Source organism: Gigantopelta aegis, chromosome 12 (genome assembly GCF_016097555.1).
Source record: "Gigantopelta aegis isolate Gae_Host chromosome 12, Gae_host_genome, whole genome shotgun sequence".
In the NCBI taxonomy this organism is placed as follows: domain Eukaryota; kingdom Metazoa; phylum Mollusca; class Gastropoda; order Neomphalida; family Peltospiridae; genus Gigantopelta; species Gigantopelta aegis.
This window is the reverse complement of record NC_054710.1, coordinates 27,941,823-27,948,518: the sequence shown is the minus strand read 5'-3', so window position 1 is coordinate 27,948,518 and position 6,696 is coordinate 27,941,823.

Sequence of the window (6,696 nt, the reverse complement as noted above, 5' to 3'; positions counted from 1 at the left end):
CCAGAAACGCACTGAAACTGAATCGAATGACTAATGTGACAAAACATTTTGACAGCGCCAGACTGACCAGATTCAGTTTCAGCTACTATATACTAGTTTGGTCTGGGGCTGTAAACAAATATAGCTCAAAACTTATTGCAGACACTTGAATTATTTTTTTTAATCGTCGGCTTATTAGAAATGAATGGATACGCCACAATTATCTAGTAGACCAACTGTTTTACATTATTAAATGTTATGGTACAAATTAATCCTATTTAATTAGCTTATTTTATTTTGGGATAAAATCGAAATTTATATTTGTAGTTTTAATTCACACTAACAATGACATTTTCCTTTACTACAGGGATTATTCCCAAAGTAAATTAATTGACATGTAAATATAAAATTCATATAAAAACATATTAATTTATTAAATTGTAAACTCATACCATCTGAAATATCTTGTTTTGGAAGTTCAGCGTAAATAATTAAAAAAAAAAATATATATTTAATCTGTATTCTTATTGAAAAAATGTTATGTGGTTTGGTTTGGGTTTACAATTTAATATGTTTTTAACATGAATCTTAACTTTATTCATTATGAAGTTACACGCCAATTCATCGTTTTCCCATTGACGCAAACGGACTATATACATGGTTATTATTATACATAGTTGTTATTCAACAAACACAATTCTAGTTTTGATTTTCGCTGTGCAGTTAAATTGGACGGCTAGTTGAATTTGAGAAGGCCATTAAGGTTTTTCTTCAACTGGTCCTGCTGGCGACCATGGTTCTCATGTTAATTTTCAACTCTGTGGAAGTGGGCAGGAAATATATTTTTATTACGTCATAGATTAGTGGAAAAGCACTTGTCTGAGGTGATATGGGTCGCTGGATCGATCGACATCAATGGAATGGAGTAATTTCACCCATCTTAGTTAGTATCATATGAGAATTTAAGAGGGGCTGACATACCCAACCACTCCCTTCCAGAAGACAGATATTTTATTAATATCTCACCTTATGTATATCACACATTTACAAAATAAAACAAACATAAAGGTACGTAAGCCATTCCTTATGGAATTATGACAGACAGTATAGTTGAATAATACAAGTACAGTTATGTACAATTAAACAATAATTATAAGAACACGTAGGTACCAATCAAGAATGTTCATCAAGTGCTTTCGCACTCTTTATACATAACTAATTTGGTACTCAAACTCAAAAGTTTGAGGTCTGGATCAAGGACTATTTTAATGTGTCGATCAACAAGAAGGAAGGAAGGAAATTTTTTATTTAACGACGCACTCAACACATTTTATTTACGGTTATATGGCGACAGACATATGGTTAAGGACCACACAGATATTGAGAGAGGAAACGCGCTGTCGCCACCTCATGGGATACTCTTCCGATTAGCAGCAAGGGATCATTTATTTGCGCTTCCCACAGGCAGAGTAGTATATACCACGGCGTTTGTTACACCAGTTGTGGAGCACTGGGTGGAACGAGAAATAGCCCAATGGGTCCACCGACGGGAATCGATCCTAGACCGACCGCATATCAAGCGAACGCTTTACCACTGGGCTACGTCCCGCCCCATTTCCATGTGTTTACAGCGAATAGTTTTAAATATCCCAAGATGTATTTTAAATGTTTCTTTCGTTCTGTTATTGTGTCATACTGGACAAAAATATTTGATTAAATATACCCTAGCCAAATCACTATCAAATGTAGGTAATTGCGAGTGATTTTATGCTTATTAAATTTTGTTTTCTTATTTAAAAATCATTTTAAATATTTTAAAATTACAATTTGCATACATTTTCTTACTTAGAATATCAATATATCTTTATAGGGACAGTCCCTAGTACACTAAGGCATAGTATTCACTGTTAGAGCCGTCTATGATCACTAAAATCAAACATTGATTATATTTTATTGTTTGTATTATCCATTTGCTTACAACCGAAGTGTTTCTGGTCATTCTGGTGTTTCTAATACCACAAAATGCAATTTTCATATTTTTTAAAAACGCACGTGCGTCTGATAAGTAACGGTTATGTAGCCAAGTTTAAGGGTATTTCAACGTCACAGACTCTTGTTTCACTCTGTTGTATATAAATGTGTTACAGGTTTGTAAACTACCCAAACTTAGTGCCAATTTTTACGGGTTCAAACTAGGGTCTAGGTGAAAAATATATCTTTGTGTTTAAAAAATAGGGTCTGTCCCTTTAACCGATGCATGCCTGGACATCATGGTGTTTTGTAGTTTGTATCAATATTGATTTTTGTCCAAAATAATTTTGTTCGAATGAATTTATTGTCTAAAATATTTATGTCAAATATATATGTAATGGCTTTTCTGTCCTTTTAATTGATTGATTCATTTGATTCACTGTTTATTATTATTATTATTTTATGATGATGATGATGATGATGATGATGATGATGATGATTATGATGATGATTATTATTATTATTATTATTATTATTATTATTAATTAATTATTTATTTATTTATTTATTTATTTATTTATTTATTTATATATTATTATTATTATTTTTTTTTTTTTTTTTTTTTTTTATTATTATTATTTTTTTTTTGAACGGGAATATTTTGTTCTAACATCCTGAACTGGAAATGTGTTATCGGCACGTAGTCGCCAAAAGTTAGATAAAGAGATGATAACGGAAGTATACTGCCGTGGTTTAATAGTAATTGGTTTTAACACGTTAGCCACATGTTGCAGCTATCTGTTTCAATAAATAGGCGAGGAATCTGTGGTTTGCGGTATCAAACTACCAGTATCTGAACTATCAATAACGTAAGTATCGAATTGTGATATTTGATGTGTTAATCTCTCTCTCTCTCTCTCTCTCTCTCTCTCTCTCTCTCTCTCTCTCTCTCTCTCTCTCTCTCTCTCTCTCTCTCTCTCTCTCTCTCTCTCTCTCTCTCTCCTGTTTTCCTTTTATTTTCCTTACTGTTCAGAAAAGGACCTTAAGATAAGGAATTGAGTTTTCGGTTCCTTACCTTGTAGCTTGCAGGTCCCTTTTTCTGTTCACACATTTTGAAATTACGTGGCTAGATTAACCACACAAAATAAATACGCCGTCGTCCCGACCATAGATCATAGCTTTGTACCTCAGGTGGCCAGCACTGGATCACGTTTTTGCGAACATAGCAGGCGTGTATGACGTTTTACGACTTCTAATAACGAGATTGCGATCGCCAACATAACAAACAACTACCGTTTCCGAGCGCCAACGTAGCAAACCAACGACCGTTTCAGAGCGCCAACGTAACAAACCAACGACCGTTTCAGAGCGCCAACGTAACAAAACAACGACTGTTTCCGAGCGCCAACGTAACAACCAACGACCGTTTTCGATGGACAGCGAGTTCTCGTGGTCATTTGCGTTAGACATCGAGGGACAGTTTTAAAGCCTTCAACTCAAGCAGTAAGCACCTTCTAGCGAAATGATAAATGTAATGGTATTTAGCGTCAAACATAGAGTTATTGTTGTATTAGAGCGGGAATATTTGCATACCTGGTTGCAGGTAGCATTTGTGTGTTTTCGCTACAGAATTAACTCTGGCTGGGAGAGCGATCATAACCGTCCAAATGTCCGTCTAGCTCTCGAACGGCAGAGTACTCGGTCTAAAGTTCTCCCCAGTAGTTTTCTCCGATTTAGTATTATATTTATCACTAAAGTGTGTGGGTGTGTGTGTGTGGGGGGGGGGGGGGGGGGGGGGGGGGGGGGGGGGGGGGGGGGGGTTATTCACAATCCCAAACCGATTATATAAATAAATAAATACAAATCGCACCGCTTGACACTCAGTGTATGCTTTGTGAAATAATTGTGAAATTTTATTCATTGGTTTTGGGGTTTTTTTTCAGGGGCGGATCCAAGGGAGGGGACCAGGGGGACCCGTCCCTCCCCTAAAACTAAAAGTGCCCCTTTTTAAACAATGTATTTAAAATATTCATTGAAGTGCCGTTTTCAGTGAGTTGCTACATGTGGCCTTTTGCCCTTGGCCCCCTCCCTAAAATGTTTCCTGGGTCCGCTCTTGATTTTATAGAACTAAAAATGAAGAAACAAAATACAGTACTGTACTACGTAGATTGAGCATATAATCGCAACTAAGAGTGAACGATTGAGCAATTCCAAATATTTGTTTGTCTTATTCCTATTTCCTTGTGCATTTAACCTAAACTTAACTGAGCTAGATTCTGTCTTCAATATTTGAAATGTTAATCGCTCAATGCACTGATGGAATGAAGAAACGCTTAATGTTGTAAGATAATTTAGTGTGTATATATAATATATATATATATTTATTTATTTATTTATTTATTTATTTATTTTTATTATTATACGAGCTTGTGTGTCGTACTGATTTTACGAAACGAGTGTCAGGATACATGAATCCTGATACGAGTTTCATAAAATCAGTACGATTCACACGCGAGTGTAATAATTTCTTTATTATCTACATTATCCAAAATATAATTTTTTTATGAATAACAAGCTCGGACCATGTCAACACGTTTGAAACGTAACCTAAGAGAGACGACAAAACGATGTTATTTTTTCAAAATGACGTCATGTTTTTTTATAATCGTTTACACTGGGGAAGCCTCATTAAGTTATGACGTCGCTTCACAAAACTACGTCAATCGTTGTGCACCTGAAATCATTATGACACTCGTGGGTCATACTGGTTATATTTCCCTAAATATCTTGAACTATGTGGATAATGTATGTGTGTATATATATTACGAAAATAGAGCATTTTCTTAAATTATTTATTGACATGTGGCATCTTGCTGAATAGCATGATTTTCGTGGAGATATTTAATGCACGTGCAATGTCATACCCTCAACAGTGTTGAAATCAAGTTTGTAATGATTACATGTCACACTCTCTCCTGTCAGTTTGCATTGAATATTCAGTACCATAATTGTCATGGCACGTCGTAAATTGTCAGAGGCGACAAGGTGGCAAATTATTGGCATGAGAAATGCAGGAATGTCCCTCAGACAAATTGGACGTCAACTTGGGCGCTATATTTCCATCATTTCAAGACTGTTGAACAAACACAGGGCTACCAATGATGTTAAAGAACGTCCAAGACCTGGCAGACCCCGTAAGACAACAATAAGAGAGGATAGAACATTGTTGAGACTTGTTAGACGCCGTTCATGGGACTCAAGCACATCTTTAAAACAACAGTGGTTACCAGGGAGAGCCATTTCCTACAGGACTGTCAGGAATCGGCTGAAAGCAGCAGGATACAGGGCCAGAAGTCCCATCAAGCGTATAAACTCCAACTCACAAAGCAGCACGACTTGCCTGGTGTAATCAACGTGTTCGCTGTAACATTGCATCATGGCGGATGGTTCACTTTTCGGATGAGAGTCGGTTCTTATTGCATATGGTGGATGGTCGTACACGTGTCTGGAGACAAAGGAACACAGCCATGGTTCCCCGCAATATCCAGGAGACGGTTCCCTTTGGAGGAGGGTCAGTCATGGTATGGGGATGCATTTCCTTGGGTTGCAAGATGGACCTCATCACCATTCGTGGTAACCTTAATGGGCCTCGGTATCAACGCGATCCTTGAGAGAGCTGTTGTCCCCCATTTTAATAATCATCCTCTAGCCACAAGACCCATCTTCATGAATGACAATGCCAGGCCTCACAGAGTACGTGCTGTCACCCAGTTCTTGCAACAAAATGCTGTTGAGACCATTCCATGGCCAGCCATGAGTCCAGATCTCAATCCCATTGAGCATCTTTGGGACATTTTAGGCCGTCGTGTTCGACAGAGAGACCCACCTGTCCAGACTCTCAATGAATTGACTGCTGCTATACATGAGGATTGGAACAGGATTCCTCAAAATCAAATCCAGAGATTGATCCAAGGAATGAGGAGGCGTCTTGAAGCAGTTGTTCGTGTGCAGGGAGGTTACACGAGGTACTGATGGAAAGTCAATATTTGGACTTGCCAGACATTATTCTTCAATTTCGTGAACCAGATGTGTGCATGGTACAGGCAGTTAAGTCTGTGCAACAACAGTGAAATTCGTAATGTTTTTGTATGAAAGGAAGACATTTTCCATATCTGTACCATCTTCAAATAAACCACATTATGTCATGGTATTATTGGCTTTGTTTCTCCTCATCCCCTTCTGTTCACTGAAAATTTCATATGGTATGGAAATCTTTGACACATTTCATGCACCAGTTCATTAAAGTCGCTCAGTCTGAGCAAATATGGGTGTTGCTTAATTAATTTCCATATATATATATATATATATATATATATATATATATATATATATATATATATATATATATATATATATATATATGCCATACATCTACAAAATTTACGTAGATTGTAATGATTAATGGGGGAATATCTGACAAACTCATGAAGAAGTTAATATATATTTGTCAAACTCATGTTGAATGTTATTTGGTAATATTTGACAAACTCATGTTGAAGGTAATATGTAATATTTGACAAAGTTATATTGAATGAAATATTTGACAAACTCATGAAGAAGTTAATATTTGACAAACTCATGTTGAATGTTATTTGGTAATATTTGACAAATTCATGTTGAAGGTAATAGGTAATATTTGACAAAGTTATCTTGAATGAAATATTTGACAAACTCATGTTGAATGTT